An 18,357-nucleotide genomic window follows, 5' to 3' on the forward strand; every position below is an offset into this window, starting at 1 on the left:
CTTGTGTGCGAATGTACTCTTGTTAACCTGTGCTTCCTGTACCCCATGTCCCTGGCACCTCTTCTCTGATCTGTGACACCAGCAGGAGCACAATTAGTCAGGAAGAACAAAAGCTCTGAGGTGCATGGACTCAGCTCTGACCTCACCAGATGTTCTGGCCTGGTCGTTTTCATGTAGGTTTCTGGAGCACCCTGGAGGCTGCTGGCTACTCCTCTCTAGAGCACTCCCTGGTACACTGAGGTGGCCGCATTCCTCTATGTTCAGTTATCCTGTGCAGCTACAATCATCTGTCCTCAGGCACTTCACTTACAACAAAGCCAGAGATGCCCATTTTATGAGATCAAGGCTCCTTTATTTATGACATGACAGGAGAACAGAACAGACTGCTATGCTTTAACGTGAGAAGAAGGGCCTCTTGATTCCCGGCCAGCCCTGTGCATGTGAAACCTGGCAGCTCAGGCAGCAGCATCTCTGAATGTAGGGGAGAGTCACTGGCAGCTTGCTCAAAAGGGCTGTCTCCTGGGAAGGGGTGCCTCCAATTTGGCTAATTGTCTGGCTCTTTTTCCCCCCGAGTCCAGAGGATCTGTACCTGGGTCACCCTTGATGACACCCAGTAGATTCTAACATAACATCCATCATTTCTGGAGCTCCTTCTTGGTGCCAGCACATGTCACTTTGTCCTTTCTCCACACTACCCTGTTTGTGTGTCCTTGTCCCATGCACAACAGACCTGGATTACAAATGTTTACATCTTCTCAGTGGCCACATGCAACCCCTTCCATCTTCCCAGCAATCCTCTCTTTCTCTAACCTTCTCTAGCTCATTACCCTGTTATATTTTTATCTGTAGATCTTACCATCCTCCGAAGGTCTATTACTTATTTATGTCTTTACCTGTTTATTATCTCTCTTGCTAAAGGATAAGACCATGAGAGCAGGCCCCTTGTCTCTCTTGTTCATGTTCTATCCCCAGGGCAAGGACTAAGCACACAAAATCAGTTCTGTTGAATCAAGAGTTTGTGGCAAATGCAGTTATATATTATTATATGGATTCAAAACTTTCCCCTGGGTCTTGTTTTGCCAGGAAATTTATTCATCCTGGAAAGAAGGATTCAGGAAGCTTTGCAGATGAAGAGACTGAGATTAGTCGTATCTCTGAAAATGTAGTGCCACAAAAGTGGACTACACATTACAGACACTGTGGAGGTTTGTGGGTTCATGCAATTGTTTTGCCTGCCCTATTTCTGAGCACCTAGATCTCATCACTGATACCCGCTTTCTCTTCCCACATCTCAAAATCACCTTCAATCATGGACATGGGGTTTCAGACTCCCTAGAGGTGGCTCTCTGTGCCATATTGTGCAATCCAATGGCCAATTGTTGTTATGCAGCTATGATGGTGCCCACAATGATGGTCACCAGTCTCACTGACATGCCATTGCGGGTCTTGTGGGCAGGATCTTGGAGCAATAATATTTCCATTTTTGAAGTGTGGTGCAAGAAGCCATGGTGATTCATGCTGTTCTCTGTCCAGTTGCCAGGAGAAGCTGGGCCAATTCTAAGCACGTGGGGTCTGCAATGGTAATGATGTTGAAGATGATGATAATGATAGGTAAAATATATGGAGCACTTGCACTGTGGTAGCAACTTTGCTGAGTACCCTGCACATTATTGCATTTAGCAATCACAACCATTGAATGAGGTAAATCTAATGATCATCCCTACTTTGCAGATAGGAAGGCTCAAAGAAGCGAAATAGCTAGAACTTGGGGTGATTCTAAAGGCTGCACCTTTAACTGCTGTGTTCTGTGGCTTTGGTTGTAGCTGAGGTATAGAAAATAGATTAGAAAGTGCATGCCTACGTGTGGAGAGGATGGTTGGGAGGTTCTTGCAGAGGTTCAGGTGGGAGTTGCTTAGAGCTGGGGCTGGCAGAAACAAGGCATGGTTTTCTTATGGTACCACTCTTGACTTGAGAAGCAGAGAAGATAAGTTCCAGTGAAAGGACAAAATGACTGCAAAGAAAAGAATAAAAATGCCCTCAAGTGTGAGTCTGAGAATACCAAGGTGCTGCAGGCCACGAGAGAGCTTGTCTATCCCAGTGTCATGGTGGTGAGAGAATTCGAGTCTATGAAGGACCAGGCTGTTCTACAGAAACCAGAAAAAAAAAGTGGGTAATGGTGGTGCTGCAGGAGGGGTGGGAGAGGCAGAGTGGCTGGGCTGAGCAGACCCAGTCCCAGCTGGGAAGTGACTCAGAGGAGCTACTGCCTCATGATGCAGTGAGAGATGTCAGTTGGAGATGCCTATTGCAAGATTCAGAGAGGGTGGGATGATTTCCAGACAGTCAGACAGAGGTGCTGTTTGGAAACCAGGTTTCCAAGCTGTTAGCAAGCTTGTCTTCAGGGGGTTTTTCAGAACAAGATTATTCTCATCACTTGTCCTGCATGTCCTCTCCATGTGGCGTTTCCCTGAAATATTTTCTTGATTTTGGAGGGTCTGTGAACATGAAAGAGAATATTTAGTTTTTGCTCATTTCTTTCTTTCTTTTTTTTTTTTGTTGAGACAGAGTCTCACTCTGTCGGCCAGGCTGGAGTGCAGTGGCATGATAGCTCACTGCAACCTCCGCCTCCCAGGTTCAAATGATTCTCTTGACTCATCCTCCTGAGTAGCTGGGACTACAGGCATGTGCCACCACACCCGGCTAATTTTTGTATTTTTAGTAGAGACAGAGTTTCACCGTGTTGGCCAGGCTGGTCTCAAACTCCTGACCTCAGGTGATCCAACCGCCTCTGGCCTCCCAAAGTGTTGGCATTACAGGCGCGTGCCACCCACCACACTCGACTGCTCATTTCTAATACAAACATATATGACCCTTCCCTAATTATCAGCGTAAATTGGTTTGCAGAAAGCATGGACAAAAAAAGATTCTAAAACATGTATTAAGCACACACTGTCCTGGTATGCACACAGCATATAACCATGATCCAACAAATCCCACTAGTCACGTTTTCCCAAAACTCCATAAGACACAACCAGTGTTCACTGAGTTGTGGCTCTGCTCTCTAGGAAGAAAACATTTTCCAGTGCCCTTGCAGTTAGGTGGGGTTCAATGACTAGCTCTAGCCAATGAAGAAGAGTGAGAATAAAGTGTGTCAGTTCTGGGCTGAGTTATTAACAACTGTTTCTCCTTGTCCAGACTCTTCCTGGCCTGTGACCTTGGAGGTCATCCATTCAGCCTAGGTCCCTTAATCACGGTGTGGAGCAGCATCCAGGCTCCCAACCCCATCCCAGACTCTCCTTGAAGATGTGGATCTACAACTGATGAAAATCTTTGTTGTGATAAGCCACTGACATTTTAGACATGTTGTTACTAATGCATAAGCTATTCATTTTCATGATCTTTCCTTTGCCTGGAATGTCTCCCTTTTTCTTTTCTAAGCACGGCAAACTGCTACATTTTTTGAAAATACCCAGCTGTCATATTAACATCTTGTAGGGGATTTTTACCACTCTTTAGCACAATTACTTTCTCTCTTTACCCCCTGCAGCATCTTGCACACACCTTCTTACTTTGCATTGCACTTATCTTCCTCTTGTGAGTCTGTGAGCCCTTTGGAGACCAGGACCATGTATTATTTATCCTACTATCCCTAGCACCAGCACAGGTCTGGCTCTGGGAGGGAAGTCGCACACCAATACTTGTCTGATTGAACTTGGACAGGCACCGTTGTGTCTGTGATGAGATTCATTGAGACTTTTCCCCAAGGTCGCACTCAGTTTCATTCATTTAGATCCTTGCCTCTAGAGTCTTCATGGTCGGTGAGGCCTGATTTGTGTTGCCTTAACATTGGGTCCTCTGGATATGTCCATAGATATTTAGAAAACTGCTCCTGAGGGTGGGTGGCTTCTTTCTTCTCTTTGGTTAGCTTCTTAATTTTATTAGATTGTTGAGTCCTAGAACATGCAGCAGTCTGGATTTGACTAAACCGCACTGGAATATTAAAGCACGGGTTTTGGGCACGGATATGGTCCCTTCCACCTCTTGCTATTGATGTTGCCTCAACCAAGTCATATCCTCTCCCAGACTCCTCCATCCCTAATCTGGAAGAATGATAACAAGCTCATTCAGGGCTGTTATGGGGGTTAAATAATATAGTCACTTAAATAAGAGAGCCACATTTCATTTTTCCTTACTAACTGACAAACTGCCAAGTAAGCACAAGAGAGAAAAAACATGGGAAACTCTCTGGGCACCCTCCCTCCACCCTCCACCCCTGTCCAGGCCTGGCTGATGGAGAATGGGCAGTCACCTCTGCCAAGCCCACCATGGGCATTACCACTCACGTTGTTGGGGGAAGCCCTACAATTCCACTGTAGGGCGCTGATGTGGAGGCTGCTGGCTGATGCACACATGGCTGCCTGCCATAGACACATACATTCTTATGTCAGCTATGATGTCTGGAGGATGCAGGGGCTGGATTTGTTTGAAGCCACCACTTTCCAGATCCAGGCCCTTAACTGAGGTCTAAGGATGGATTCTCTATGGGGTGTCTGTGACACCAAAATTATATGCACATAGTAATGGAGGCTTTTATATTTATTTTTTTCCTGAGGAAAGGATCTAAAGCATTCGTCGATTTCTCAAGGAGTTCTATGACCCAGAAAACATGAAGGGATGGCAAATCCTATGTGACAATCTGTGACACAGAAGAAAGCAGCTTGGTTCCTGGCATGCTGTGGGCTCCAACACACATGAGGTGTGAGAGGAGAGGGGAAAAGTAGGTGAGATGTGCGAGAACATCCCCAGGGCCCGGTGTTTCCTCTTTTTCCCAATGTGTTAGAATGCGGCAGTCAAAGGAAATCTGGGGGCAGGACTAATTGAACAAAGTCAGCCTAGGGCCATCTGTGTTGCACCTCCTGGATCAGGCCCTTTGCCCTGTAATCCCAATGAAGTCCCATGACTGATCTGTAAGGGTGGTACCAATTAGCCACATTTTACAGGTGGGTGGAACAAGCCCAGGGATGCCAGACTACTTTTCCAAGGAAAACCAGCTTGTAGGTGATTGATCAAGGATTTTAAACTCAACTCAAATATGTGTGACCTGCATGCCAGAACTTCTGAAAAGGGAAGTGAGCACATGTATACATATGTAACTTACCTGCACATTGCACACATGTACCATAAAACCTAAAGTATAATAATAATAATAATAATAATAATAATAAAAGAAAAAAAAAAGAATATTGTACTTTAACCTAAAAAAAAAAAAAAAAAAAAAAAAAGAAAAGGGAAGTGAGAATATAGAAGAATAGTCACTATCAGTAGAGACCACTCAGGAATACTTGTTGAAGAAAAGAAAGGAAAAAAAAATATAGAAGCAAGGAAAAAAGGAGAAAATCTTAAATCTTAACAAATACAAGAGTTATGAAAGACCTGGGGACTAACATCACCATCTTGGGTAATATAGAAAAATGTTTTTTTCCTAAAAGATTATAAACACATTTTCATCTTTTTTCCTTCTTTTCTAGGGAAACTTGCCTTCCTTCCTTCCCTTTTTTCCTTCATTCTTTTCTTCTTCATTTCCTTCCATTTTTTTCTTCCTTTTCTTCCTCCTTTTTTCAATCTTTTCTCCTTTCTTTTCTTAAACAGATGTCTCCTGAGCCCTTCTTTTGTGAAATACTGAGTAGAGAGCATTGAGGATGATACAGATGTGTAAATATTCCTAATGCCTCCCTGCTATCAAGAAAATCTTAACCTTTTAGGGTGCTTATATCTAAAGCCAATGGAGGAAAAAAAAACTTCCTGACAAATGAAAAATCTAAATGAAAATTTAGGAGAATAATTGTAGAATTTGTGGATGACGGCATACTTTAGAGAAGAAAACTTATAATAAAAATACTATGTATGGCAAAATATATGATGTATTAATCAAGTCTCCTGCAAGTGAAAGAATAAAAGTGAAATTAACTTACGTGAAAAGAAAATTTAGAGGCATTCATAGGTAGCTGAAAAATCCAAATTGCATGTAGCACGAAAGGTCACTTTCCTGAATATGTCAAGGACTCCCATTCTTGATGTGTAGTTTAGATAGATAATAACTAAGTGAAATAAGACATGAAGAACACATTGCTGATTAACTGTAAATTGCTGTAACTTTTAAGGAAAATAATATCAGTGTACAGAGTGCAGCTGAAAGTATCTATATATGTTGACCTTTTGGAAGGTGATATTACAAACATGAGTACAACGTTTATCACAGTAATGTTTGCAGTATTCAAAAGAGAAAGCACAGAGATAAAAAACAACCTAAATATCTACCAAAGGGGAATGGTTGATTAAGCCACAGAACATTCTTACTATCAAATTTTATGCTACAGTTAAAAGGGAAAAATGAGGTGCATGTTTGTGGGTCAGAGGGATTTAGCGGTCATTGAGTACAAAAATCAAAGGGCTCAGTCATGTGAATAGCATCATCACACTTCTGTAAAACAAATAAAAATGAAAAAGGCTTTTATGTGCATATCTATCTATTATTTATCTATTTATCTATCTATCATCTATCTTCATATGATTAGAGAGGAAGGTAAGGATAGACACTGCAAATGCTGTTTAACTCAGGTGGGAGTAGGAGATGGGGAGAAGATTCAATAATATTTTTATAACTTTGAATTTTAGAATATGGTAGAACTACTATGCATTATTGTTATTTTTAAATAATAAAACAATTTTTAAAAGGAAAAAAATAGACCATCAAATAGGGAGGTAAAATTCAGCATACTCCTTTTCATTAGGAAACAGCAGGTGGCCAGCGAGGCCCAATCCTATACAGAGTTGGTATTTGACAGAACTCAGTTTGGATTTTTAATTTTCATTTTTGGGGTGGCTGCATTAACTCAGGACCCATCTTACAGACAGGAAAGTGGACTGACAAGAGTGAGGAGATGTGCAAAAAGATGGAAATCTCACAGCCTCTTAAAATTAAGAAGAAATGAGAAAATAGACGATATGCTACTTGTAGTATAATTGAAAACCTCCCAATTTTAATTTTGACTGGTGAAAAAAGGACAATTTTTATCTGTGTTGTAAATCAGCGTAATTTCTCAATATTGTTCACTGCAGCCCATTCTGTTTAGGGCAGTTTATTTCTATTGCCCTATAGGTAAGCAAGCTCAGCTTACTTTCAGCAACTGCAAAAAGTTGAGTCCTGATGTACATAATTAAATTTTAAAAAAAACGTGAGACACTTGCTGAAGTGAGAAGACTTGGGGAATTTTTTTCCAAAGTGTAAATTAGCTGGAGAACACGAGTCTTGGATGGTTGTATCAGTGCTAAAGCATGAGTTAGTTTTCTCAGATACGGCCGAGCTGCATAATAAAGGTTGTTTCACAGGCTTCCGGTTCTTATGAGCTGTTTAATTTCAAACCCTGCCTGTCTTATAAGCAACTGGGTCATTAACCTTAAAAATATCAACTTGTTCATATTCACGTGAAGTGAGTTATAAGCCAAGGGACCCTGAAGACTCGGCAGGCATTATGGGTTTGCACATAATACTCTGTCCTCACATTTCTTCAGACTCAAAAGTAGGGAGATGCAGAGAGAGCAGGGGGTGGCACACAGTAGTCTCTCGGTCAGATTTGCGGTGTCCCGCGGGAGGAGAGAGGGAAGGCAGGTGTGGGAGCAGCAGGATGCCACAGTGGAAAATCCAGGGCATGGGCTGAGGCCAAAGCTGACCATGAACACAGATTGGGGAGGGTCCTAGAAATAAGGGTTCAGGCCGGGCGCGGTGGCTCACGCCTGTAATCCCAGCACTTTGGGAGGCCGAGGCGGGCGGATCACGAGGTCAGGAGATCAAGACCATCCTGGCTATAACACGGTGAAACCCCGTCTCCACTAAAAAAAAAAAATACAAAAAATTCTCCGGGCGTGGTGGCCGGCGCCTGTAGTCCCAGCTACTCAGGAGCCTGAGGCAGGAGAATGGCGTGAGCCCGGCAGGCGGAGCTTGCAGTGAGGGGAGATTGCGCCACTGCACTCCAGCCTGGGCGACAGAGCGAGACTCCGTCTCAAACAAAAAAAAAAAAAAAAAAAAAAAGAAATAAGGGTTCAACCAGAGCGGCATGGTCGTGTCTGAAGGACTTTGTGTGGTGAAAAAGACGGGAGTGTGTGTCTCCAGCTCCCCCTCTACCCTGGCCCCTGGTTCTGCAGGCCAGCCCCTCCATACTTTTCATGAAGAGTCCACAGCTCCACAGAAATGATAAATGCTTGAGGAGATGGATATTCTAAATACCCTGACTTGATCATGACATGTTCTATGCATGTAACAAAATATCACACATGCCCATACATATGGGCAATTATTATGCAACAATTAAAAATAATAATTCACAGCTCTCCTGGCCTGGGGAAAACAAACTAGGTCTGGGAGTCCCACATTCTTTTATTGACATTTTATATAAAGTCAATGGCCAATTATTGACTGTATTAGTCAGCCATAACCAAGTTCCACAGACAGTGGCTGAAGCAGCAGAAATTCATTCTCTTGTACCCCTGGAAGCTGAAGGGCTGAGATCAGGGTGTCAGCAGGGTTGGCTCCTCCTGAGGCCTCTCTCGTTGGCTTGCAGATGGCCACCTTCTCCCTGTGTCTTCACATGGTCTTGCTTCTGTGTATGTCTGTGTCCTCATCTCCTCTTCCTCTAAGGACACCAGTCGTATTAGATTAGGGCCCATCTATATGACTTCATTTTACTTTCCCATTAATTACATCTTTAAAAGCCTTCTTTCCAAATATGGTCACATTCTGAGACATTGGGGATGAGTATTTTGACGTATGAATTTTGAAGGTTGGACATACTTCAGCCTATTTATTTCTTTTGGTATATTTTCCACTCAAATACCATCAACTGTCCAGATAGAAACGTGAGTGTGTGTATGTATATGTGTATGTGTGTGTTTGTATGTGTGCATATTTGTGTATGTATGTGTGACTGTAAAATGACTAGTTTTCTCCCTGATAATACTTTTATCTCCCTACTTTTCAACTACACATGACAGCCCTCTGGGCTGTGTGCCTTCCAAAAGCATGACAATTCTATCTCTGGAAGAGCAAGTTCTCTCTGAGTACCTCCACATAAAATGGCTTTGAAACCCATTTCCATTGCTTCCCTCTGAGTTGGACAGAAGCACTGACTCCTCAAACAGAACCTGAAGTCAGAGTTTGTCTCTAGATCTGATTCTGTCAGGCCCCTCAGCCCCTACATGTGGAGGTGCAATTTATGAAGTGCTCACTCCATAGCAGATCCTTTGCCAGATCCTCGATTGAGTTCAGCACACTGGCCTTGTATGACTGCCTTTGTCTCTAAGGCACTGTAAGTGCACAGGCATATTTGCATGTTGATTATTATATATCACTACATGTCAGGCATTCTAAATGTTCTGCAGAAGTGAATTCATTTAATCCTCACAATAACTCTATAAGACAAGGACCCTTGATAGGCCCATTCTACAGATAAGTAAACCAAGGCCCAGGAAGCAGAATGACCTGTCTGAGGTCAAATACCCAGCCAGTGATAGGTCCTGCATCTGAAACCAGATAGCTCAGAGCATATTTATTCTTCACACAGTCTTGTGAAAAGGGGGCTGCTATCACCATCTTGCAAATGAGGGAAGAGATTTATAGCTGTTTGGACCCAGGAGTGTCTAACTCCAAAGCCGTTTTTCTTTCTATTGTGCCACCCTGTTTGCCTGGACACTGCCTATTCCCCAGCGTCTTGGCTAATCCTCCCTCCTGTCACACATCCCTTGTGAACACCCACAGTCAAGCATGCCTGCTTCTTTACTTCAATATTAAAGAGCACAGAGAGCTGTCAGGCCTATTTGGTGAAACAGAAAAGGCACAGGCTTGTTTCAAACCTCAGCTCTTTTACTTTCCAGCTTTCTGGTCCTGGCCAAGTTGCTTTCCTAAATTTTAGTTCCCTCATCATAAAAGTGGAGATAAAAATAACTAGGTAATAGTGAGTCTTCAACGTTCAACAAATGTTAGTTAATTTCTCACCATGTTACTGTTGAGCAGGGTAGAAAATTTATTGCCGAGTGACCTCTGCTTCTCCCATCAGATGACATTTACTTCCCTGCCCCAGAAATCTGGACTGGCCTGGTGGCTTGTTTTAGGAAAAAGAAAGTGATAGAGGTGACAGTGTGTTAGTTCCAAACCTCAAAAGGCCTTGCATGTTTCCACCTTTTCTCTTGAACTCTTACCATGACCATGAGAACAAGCCTGGATTAACCTGCTGGAAAATGAAAAACCACCCAGAGCAGAACAGTCATTCCAGCTGAGGTCACTGTAGATGGGTAAACCCAAAACAACTGGCCAGCTGACCACAGATGCATGAGCTGGGTTCAGCTGACCACCCAGCCATCTTCTTGTTGTCTGAGAAATTCTATATGGGTGTTATTTAGGTCATTAATTTTGCTGTGCTTTGTTATGCAGCAATAGCTAACTAATACAATCATATATTATCTGTACTATTTACAAAAAGCTCAAAAACATGATCAGCTTTATCCAGAGTAGTGTCCTTTCCCTTGTCTTCATGTGTGCTCTCATCTTCATGCTCCTGTTCTCCTTGTACATACATGAAAGGAACTCCACATTGGCTACTGCTGATGCTTCTAATGAGTGACAGCAGGAAATATTTGTTCCCACGGGTTCAAATAAACTCTCTTTGCATATGCTTCTTGTTGTCCTTATGTCAATATTGGCTTATGGAACTACAATCTTTTTTATGAGAGCTTTAGAGTGTGATTTTAGCAAAGAGACTAACACTTCTTTTGGCAAAGAGAACACAATTCAAATGCCATTAAAGTGTTACAAAAAAGGGTCAGCTTCCTCCCAACCTGGCCAGTTCAGCAGGGCCAGGGGCCCACAATCATGATTCTGAGCTTATCTTTCTGTTCTGTGGCTACAGCCAAAGCACTCTGGTTACTGACCTGTCTGGATGGCCAAGGCACACCCCAAGTTCCTGTAACAACCATTGGCCTCAGATTAGTCTACAGAGCTGTGGCATTTACCAGGCCTGACTGTAACTATTGTGTGTGTGTGTGTGTTCCTTACATTATGTTACCCAGCAGTGAGATTAAAAATGGTTGTACTTTATGGAATCCTGAGTATTTATGACAGGTGCTTCCTACCTCAGTTGAAAGACAGGTCAGGAATTCCCACTAAAGTTATTTGGCTTCAGAGCACCTAACAGTTACAACTATAGTAAGTCACAGCTACAACAGTCACAGCTATAGTAAGTCACAGCTATAGTAGTCACAGCTATAGTCACAGCTATAGTAAGGTACAGGTGTCTTTGTGGCTTTTGATTCTAGCACAGTATCAATGTGGTTCCCTAGTAAATGTCTTTTGCATGAACCTAAAACCACTGTTCACGAAGAAACCCTTCATTTTCTTCCCCTTGACCTTAAAAAATTTCATTTCTTTCAGAGTCCACTATAATTGTTAGGATTCTAGGCTGGGTTCAGGTTGCAGCTCCAGCCCTTTCTACCTAGATGATTCTATATAAACTCAACATTGATGAGTCCCAGGATACAGGTATAAAAAACACCTAATGCTCTCTCCTGCCTTGTAGTGTTGTGGTAAGGAAGTACACATAGGTACTCAAACAAGTGAATACATTATCAGGTGCCTAGAATACTGCTTGACATATGGTGGTGGGAGTGATTAAATAAATGTCACCTGTTCTTCATTTATATATCTGTTTATGTGACACTATCAGAGCAGTAATTACTTGTCATCTCCCATGACAAAGATAGAGGGATGGAAAAGAACTGGCCCCTACTGAAAAGTTTCCTCGTTGGGAAGGGGAAGGTGCTGGTATGAGCATGTTGTTGTCCACAGGGGCAATTGCTCCTGCCATGAAAACAGAGGTCTGAGAAAGCCCAAGGACAGCAGTGTCTAATTCCTCTTGGGTTCAGGGAATTCAGAGAGGAGTCTCAAGAGAAGGCAGTTTTTGAGTTGAGTTTAGAAGGATGAAGGGGAATTTCACAGCTGAAAAGGGCAGGTCTTCCAGGAAGAAGGAAGGACTTGCAGGAAGGAGCCAGGCCGTTGTAGGCCGACATGGAGAGAAGCTGGGCAGGAAGGTAGGCTGGCTGTCAGGAGAGAGGTATCAGGACAGAGCTGAAAAAGAGACTGGGGACAGAAGGAGGTCCCTGAGCTCTTCAAGAGGGCCTTGTTTCCTTCAGCTGCCTGTGTAAGAGGGAGGGAAATAATGTTATTTTGGATGTTGGGAGCAGAATTCCACTCAGGGAGAGAACTGTGCTTGTTTAAAAACAAGCCTTAATGGGCCTTTATGGATATGATTGGAGGCCCCGTGGGGATTGTCTGAGCGGGTTGGGGGTTTATCAAAGAAAGCTAAATGTTCATGCTTAGAGAAATTAAGGGGGAAGCGTGGGTGGGAGAGAAGGAGATTGATGCAGGGCAGAGGAGAAGCAGGTGAGAGAGTGGGGGAAGGGAGCAGCAGGAAGTATTCTCCTGCTCAGAGGGATTGGCACAGTTGGGGGTGCAGGGGAAAGGGCCTTCCAAGGCTGCTGAGAAGAGGACGAGGTATGTGTGGTTCAGTTTTAGGTTGTTTGCTGAGCAACACTGTTGAGCCTCTTCAGGAAAAGCAGCTGCAAATCCAAAATGCCTGCATGAATGGTGTTTTCCAGAAATCAAAGGACAGGGCCTGGGTTCTAGGTGAGAGATTAAGACAATCACCAAAGGAGGGGAGCATCAATATAAGCAGAGAGCAGAAACTGGGTAACATAAACAAGGAAGTCCCTGGGAAATCACAAAGACATGGGCAAATATGAAACTTCAGAACAGAAAAGCATATACTTTTGAACCAATTTTATTTGAATATTAAAGAACAGAGAGATGCCAGCTGTCACCCTTGGCTACATGTGTATGTCATATGTCACCCATGATATTTGCATGTATAATGTCTTTTTAGAATCCTATGTGCAGATACTACATCTTCAGGAGAAACAAGGATGGCTGATTAGGAAGATATTTTGAATCAGGGGCTTTCAGTGTATCATAAATGTTCAGGGCCACCTTTCTTACTTGGTGATATTAGGATATTCCAACCTTTTGAGTTTTTTTCCAGCCTCTTTTTCACTAAGACTATAAACTAGATGGGGACAGATCATAGGAATGTCAGAACAGTGAAAGGGGTGGCAGGAATGTTCTGGAACACTCAGTGCCTCAGACACAGCTGAGCATTTAAAATTCAGGCATCACTGAACAGAAAAGCACCCAGAATATTATAAGTAAAATACAGGAATAGAAATGCATCCAGAATATTATAAGCAAAAGGGAGGTGCTTTTGGAAGGACATAGCAGTTACCTGAAGGAACCTGAGGTGAGGAGTAATAGCCAGGTCTGGGAGGGAATGAACATGGAAATGAAAATTTAAGAAGCAAGGTCATTGCTTGTCTTCTAGGGGCCACATGGTATCTTGATTCTGTTTCTTCCAGCTAAATTTTTTGTTTTCCTTTATAAACAACTTCCTCCACCCCAGCGTGCCAGGGGTGCCTCAGTCCTGCTCTAGCGAGACTGTCAGTTCCAATGGGCTCCAGAAGCCTGCAAGAGCCCCTCCACCTCAGTCCAGGTTCCTGGAGCCTGAATCTCACTGGTGTTGCTGTGGGAGGCTCCCCTTCCTCCAATCATTTGTCTCTGAGTGGAGGCAGATCACATGGTGTCCACATGGCTGCAGGGCCTCTGCTGCTGCACTATGGGCAGTGCCCAAAGAGGGAGATGCAGGCTGGAAGTGAACTCACGTGCGCAAAATATAATGGTTTCAAAGAAAGAAGATGAATAGTAAAACATCCACCTGCCTGTTGGCCAGCACTACTGCAGTGTACTGTGTCTCCACAGCAAGAAGAGGACATTTTTAGAGTGCTGCATCTGTATAGCTGTATGCCAGACACTTTTATCTTCTCTGGCTTTCTTCCATCAGCTACTTTGAGTGGAAGACACAGCAGTCCTCATTTTATGATTAGCAACTCGTTTGGGACCTTATGAAGACATTCCACTTGAAGGTGCCTACTTTCTTCATGAACTGGAGAAATCTGATGGGCCTACTTTGGAGCCACTCAGCACCCCAGGTCCTCCTAACCCCTGGCTCTGCAGGTCTCTTGAACATACTAGGTGAATTGCGTGGCCTTGCCGAAGTGGCTGGTCCCATAGCTGGTTATTGCTTCTGCTGTTGCAGCAGGACTTAAAAGGGCCAAAGGGTCACAGACAGACAATCATCCTGTGAAGAGACTGATGGTGAAGAAAGGGCTTTCAGGAAAATAAATGGATCAATGAGAGGAGGTGGCTTAGACTACATGCATGCACAGAGACCCTGCACAGGAGACCCCTGTCATACATATGTGCACATGCACACCCCTACCCCACATACCTACACAACATACGTGAGTATTTGTGTATATACATATATATTAGGAGCCCTGTCTATCTACAGTGTGTCAGACCAAGGATTTAATCTCCACTTTGCCTTTTGCCACCTGTGGGATCCTGAACAAACCATTCTCTCTCTGACAGTAACTTTCTACATCAGTTAAAATGAAAGTAATTATAGATTTTTAAAGATGTGAGAATAAACTAATATATGTAAAATACAGTGCCTGACACATATTTTGCTATAGAGAAATTCAAACTAAATATAAACTACATTTAAACTATGCTTACATAGACTCACGTACACATATTCATTCATATGAATGCATGCATGCATATATGCATTCCTATGCATATATAAATTCTTGCATATATACAAGCACATACCAATATCAGTCGTATTTACCAATACCAATACCAGTCATAAATACCAATACACACAATAATTTTATACACATCTGTGGATGGCATTAACATTTATGCTCATTCGTATATTATACATATAAAATTTAATATACACATTCATGAACATATATCAACTTGATATCAGATACACCACACTATTAGACACACACATATATCCACAGATGCATACGTACACATATTATATATACGTGTATGTATGCATACATACACATATTATATATGTATGTATGTATGCACGCGTGTATATAAACACACATTTTACATAGTAAGAATTCATCTTTAATATTGAAAAAAGTCAAAATAATTCGCTACATAGATCTGAAAATAACTCTCAGGTAGGTCAACCTTATTGCCTCATGTATGGAAAACGGCTCCTGTTACTTCTTTTAGAGAGAAATATGCATTATTTATTTATCTTCATAAGCCTATTGGTGGCAGAGGAGGTCCTTGTTTCACGTCAGGCACACAGGAGAGATACCACTTTCCTGTCTGGGGAAGAGGAGCCAGGTCCATGAAGATCTGGCCTGTGTTTGGGATGCCACAGGTCAACTGTGAGATGGGCTGTTCTTATACAGAAGCTCTGTCTTCAGCGCTGGCTCACAAAGGCCAGGCTTGGGTCAAGCAAGGTGTTTTGCTTCTCTCATTGATACACCCTTAGGTGAGCTGCTGAAGAGCTGCAGTTTTTATTCCTGAGCCTGTGTGGGTTGTGGGAGGATGGGGAGGGCTGTGTGCAAGGTCCCAGAGTTCTCTCAATCCATCTGCAGAGTCCCCAAAGTCCTTGGGAAATTGAAATCGTGTTCGGTGGCTCTGAGGCACGAGCACAAGCTTGTCATTGGCACTGTCTACTGCTGCCTGGGTGTCTGGGGCCTCCACACTCAGGCCCCCATGCCATGGTCACAGGTCTGTGTGGGGGTCTATTGGTTTGTGAGCTCACTTTGGAGACTCAAACATAAAGGATTAAAGCTGCAGACAGAGCTGGTGGGAGGCTGGCCTTTTGCAAGGAATGACTGGTTGTGCTCCATGAGGAAGGACACCCTGCCACCTTATTTATATGGTCACACTTCCATTTATAAATTACAAGAGGGATGAAGAAGGAAGACTTTGATCCATCAAATTTATGGATTTAATAACTGTTACCATTTCAGACAGCAGGGTCTCTGGGGAATATTTTCTCATGTATGCTTAGGTAGCAGAGAGGAGAGACAAATGCTAAATATTCTGCTGTATTTATGAAATGTCAAATGTGCTTTCCGGGGTAATTGCATGAATATTGAAAAGGCTCGCTGAAATTTATATCCTTGCAACTGAGTGTTTGGGGATGCTTCTTGCCAGCAGCCCCTTTGCAGACAGGACAACAGCCTGGCACGAAATGCCCAAATGAAATGGGATCCAGCCTGGCCTTTCCTGGCCAGCCATTGCCAATGCAGCTGGACAACTTGGCCTGACTTCATGTACGCTTCCCATGCAAGGAGTCCATGTCAGGCCCAGTGGACACATTCAACATAACTAGGGGACTTGGTTACTGTTAAATATCCCATGATAACTCTAAAAAAAAATGGTTTTACTGTAATTTTCCCCAGATCTGGTGGAATAGCATATAGCGTATCAGAATCTAGGTCTATTCTATTGGAAGATAAACCATTCCTCTGTTTTTCCAAATTCCTAGCATGTTCTTTGACCAAGCAGGACATTCTTAACCTCTGGCAGACAAACAGTCTCAGCATTCACTGAAGAAAAACAAGTGGCCTTTCCCAGCCATAGACCTTGAGTAGCGTTAAAACATGGCGGGGTGGGGGCATGCATCGTAGTTGGTATTTCCCCCTTTTTTAAAATTTCAGTTAAGTCAGTTTAATAGTCTCATGAGTCATTCTCACGTTCTCTTTCTCTTTCACCACCCATACCCACCCCATCATAGATCTGGCTGCTTTAATCTCAGAAATGTCTCTTACAACCCTAACTTGCTTTGCTCCCAGGGTGGCTTTTCTTTATGATGTCATAACTTTTCTTTACGATGCCATAACTTTACAGACACATCACCCACTGTCTCCCCATGCATACTGTGCTCTGTCTCCTCAGTGCTACTCATGCTGCCTCCATCCCTGGTGCCCTCTGTGTATCTCTGTGCCTTTGTGCACACTGCTTCCTCTGCCTGGAGGCCCTTCTTCCTTTCTCCACACAACACATCTCTCCTTACTCATTAAAGTCCCATACAAATGCTAAAGGCACCTGATCTTGTCAGCAAACTTGGCCACCAAATATAAAATCTCCTTCTATGCCCACCAGTCATGGACAAAACTAAAGAGTTGCATGAGAACTTCAGTTACCAGGCAATGTTACCAGGGTTTGGGGCAGAAGGAATAGATGAAAGGGACAATTCTAAGGAAGATGATCGGAAGACTGACCCCAATGTGGAGAGGATGATTCCAGCACTACTCGTACTGCACTAGGTGAGCCAGGAGCTGGTAGGAAGGGTGGTGTGGAAGAAGGTTGGGGTGAAACTGGAGAAATTTTGGAAAAGAAAACTACTTTAGAGGTTATGGGCTTTCTGAGGCCACCAGAGGTGAATGGGAGAAAAAAGAGTGATATCAGCTAAGCCATGTACTTTTCTAATTTTCAGGATCAGACAACTTGAAATCTGCCTTTGCTTTTATTGGGCAATCTGTTCTAGGGATCACAGCCCCTACCTGTAACTGTCACCTCTTTTGAGGTACAATTATAGGACTCCTCCATCATTACATTCTTTCCTCTCATCCCATTGCAATGTTTCCATGCTGAGAGGGCTCCAGATAGATGTAGGGAAGCTCTGCTAGTCTCTGTGCTGAAGCTCAGTGCCTGGCATACCTCTGCCTTTGATGAGGCTCTGGCCCAGCCCTGCATCATTCTTCATTTGCCTGCGCATTAAAGAATGCCCCTGGTGGTCATCAGAGCGCCTCGTGTCAGAGGCTTTGTCTACACCTCTCTGTGCCTAGGTTGCAAGCACAGCTTTGGATTTTTTTTATCCTCCTCTCATGTACTGATGTTCAATTTGGGTGAGTTCCTCTTCTTAGCCTTATTCAACTGAAAAAAAAAAAAAAGAACCTGATTTCTTTTGGCCATATGCTGCATTACAAAAATGCCTAAGGCCTTCAGTTTGGCAAATTTGATCCCAGATGAGGTTCTGAGCACAGACAACTTGTCAAGTGGTGGGGTAAAGTTTACATTTCAGGCTCACTTCTACCACCCATCTGGATGATGCCCCAGTGACCCATCATGGCATGTGGGTATTAAAATAATAGTAGAAATCTCAACCAGAGGGAATTGTACAACTGGAAGGGGAAGGGGATATACATATGTGTGACAGTGTGTGTGTGGGTGTATTTACTCATACATTTATACATATATATGTACATTCTTTCATTATTTTAATACCAACATCTCATGATGGGTGTGTGATTTTATACATACATATATACACATATATCATGGTATGAATGTACAGATGAATATATGTGTAT

At 43.1% G+C, this 18,357-nt stretch overlaps 1 long non-coding RNA gene across 1 annotated transcript; it reads right to left on the reverse strand.

Annotated features, from left to right (window-relative positions):
* Window positions 1–335: 335 nt before the first annotated feature.
* Window positions 336–16,849, reverse strand: LOC129006338 (uncharacterized). Its single transcript, XR_008491973.1, has 3 exons — window positions 16,562–16,849; window positions 4,341–4,547; window positions 336–2,492 (listed from the first exon to the last, which is right to left on the reverse strand). It is a non-coding gene; the product is annotated as an uncharacterized LOC129006338 (long non-coding RNA).
* Between the last annotated feature and the right edge of the window lie 1,508 nt (window positions 16,850–18,357).

This window comes from Pongo pygmaeus, chromosome 8 (assembly GCF_028885625.2).
Source record: "Pongo pygmaeus isolate AG05252 chromosome 8, NHGRI_mPonPyg2-v2.0_pri, whole genome shotgun sequence".
Classification (NCBI taxonomy): Eukaryota; Metazoa; Chordata; class Mammalia; order Primates; family Hominidae; genus Pongo; species Pongo pygmaeus.